At 32.3% G+C, this 2,500-nt stretch overlaps 1 protein-coding gene across 6 annotated transcripts in view; it reads right to left on the bottom strand.

The window, feature by feature from the left end:
* Tusp (WD40 superfamily protein Tusp) overlaps positions 1–2,500 on the bottom strand; it is a 126,128-nt gene that overhangs the window by 22,218 nt on the left and 101,410 nt on the right. The window lies entirely within an intron of this gene.

Consider the following 2,500-nt stretch of genomic DNA (forward strand, 5'->3'; position numbering starts at 1 on the left):
ATAAATACATAAATAAATAAATAGATAAATAATAACTGATTACGAAAAATAAACAAGTAAATAAACAAGTAAATAAAAAGATCAATAAACAAAAAGAGAGAACACGAACTAAGAAAAGAAATGACTCTTTAAGATTAGTATAATTCAACACACACACACACACACACACACACACACACACACACACACACACACACACACACACACACACACACACACACACACACACACACACACACACACACACACACACACACACACACACACACACACACACACACACACACACACACATCAAATTTTTAGTAATTGTTATGTAAGTAAAATTTAAACAATTGAAATTTATGGTGACCACAGTTGGAAATGATGAATTTGTTAATAACGACGCACCCGAATAGAATAATGATTATAGAGGAATTATGATTGAACTAAGTAATTTTGACAAACCGAAATTGAGGATGGGAAGTATGAATGCGATTCTAAACAAGTAGAGGGTAGGATAAAGACCAGAAATTACATGAAGGAATTCATGCAAAGAGTGTTTGATCAGACGAAAAGAATAGGTGGTTTGAAAAATAAATTGAGATAACCCTTAATATGGAAAATATATAAAACGAAACTTGAGGAGTTATAAAATAAATATAGCAAGCTAAAAGAAGAAAAAATGAATTAGAGGGAAATGTGAAACAAAGCAAAGAGATGGCTAAAGAAACTTAAGGAAATATTGGAGAAATCAAACAAGAACAGAATGAGCGGTTAAGATTACAAGAGGAGACAAAGAACGGAGAAGAGGGCAAAAAAGGACCAAAAAGACAAAAGACAAAAGACGTATAAAGATGTCAGAAATGAATGTGCAACAATAAGAAGAGAAAAGAAAAGAACTTTGAGAAGAATGTAATTGTCAAAAGTAAAGCTCATTCAAATCCTATATTCAGATTTATAAATGACAAACTGAAAAAGGGAGAATGAATATTCAAGTTTGAAGTATAAGTAGTATCTTACAAAGATGGAAGAATGCAAGTAGAAATAATGAATGAAAGTTTAAAGTCAGTATTGAATAAGGAAGAGGAGTTTGAGGGAGAGTAGGGTGAAGAATATGATGTTATAAGCAGCATAACAGTGGATGTGACGTGTTCAAAATATTCGAGAAATAGGGAGCGAGAAAGGTATCAGGACCAGATGAAATGTCAAATTGGATATTAAAAGATTGTAAAGAAAAGTTAGTGGGTAAAGTTGATCAATTAATAGAATGTTCACTGGAAGAGGGAATTGTAGCACTGGACTGAAAATCTGCAGATGTGGTTCCAATATATAGATGAGGAAACAGGGAAATACCACTAAATTACGGATCAGTTTCATTGATCAGTACAAAATTCAAATGTGTGAAAAGATGTAAAAGATACATGAATGAAATATCTGGATGAGAAAGTAATCTTGATCATCAACCAATCTGGATTAAGAAAATGAAATTCCTGTGTATCCAACTTACTAACTTTTTATTCGAGAGTGGTAGATGTATTGCATAAGAGATTGTGTATAATTAGATTTGGGAAAGGCATTTGATAAAGTGTCCCACAAAAGACTGATATAAAAGTTGGAAAACGTAGGCCTTAAAAGGAATACATTGAAATGGACAAAATATTTTTTAAGTGACAGACGTATGAGAACAGTAATGAAAAACGAAAAACACGACTGGAAAGAAGTGACTATTGTGGCACAACAAAACTCAGTTCTGACACTTGCAATGATCCTGTTGTATGTAAATGAAATACTAAATGGAATATATAGCTATGCAAACTTATTTGCAGACGATGCCAAGATCATAAAAGAAGTGAAAAGCGTAGAAAATTGTAAACCATAACAGGACGACCTAGGTAAAGTTTATGAAAGGAATCGGGATTGAAAAATTAATTTTACTGCAAAGAAATACAAAATATTGGAACTAGGCCAAAATAAAAAAAAATAAAAAAATACGGACAGGAAGATATAAAATAGGAAAGTGATTAATAGATAAAACAAAAAGAGGAAAAGAATATGAGAATTCTAATCAAGGATAATCTATCACCAGGAAGTCATATGAATGTAATAACAGAAGAAACTATTAATTAGACTATCAATTCATTGATGAATACAAGAGTAGCATTTGATTATACAGAAGAGAACATTATGAATAATGTTATCGAACGTCTGATTCGTTCCAGTCTGAAAAATGCAGCAGTAACGTTGTCACCGCACCTAAAGAAAGAAATAAGCAAAATAGAGAGAACACTATGGGCGGGAACCAAGGTAATCCAAAGTATAAATGACAAGACAGACGAGGAAAAAAATAAGTGTTTAACGAATGGAATATATCTAGTAATCAGGTAGTGAGAGCTGCATCATTTAGTTGTTATAAAAGAAGATTAGATAATTTTATAGACAGGGATGACAGATGGTAAGAGACATGGAACTGTCTAGTGTAGGCCTTATGGTTTCTTGGAGCCTTCTTCATAATAATGTC

This window comes from Oratosquilla oratoria, chromosome 25 (genome assembly GCF_046742065.1).
Source record: "Oratosquilla oratoria isolate Oo_2021 chromosome 25, ASM4674206v1, whole genome shotgun sequence".
Taxonomy (NCBI): Eukaryota; Metazoa; Arthropoda; class Malacostraca; order Stomatopoda; family Squillidae; genus Oratosquilla; species Oratosquilla oratoria.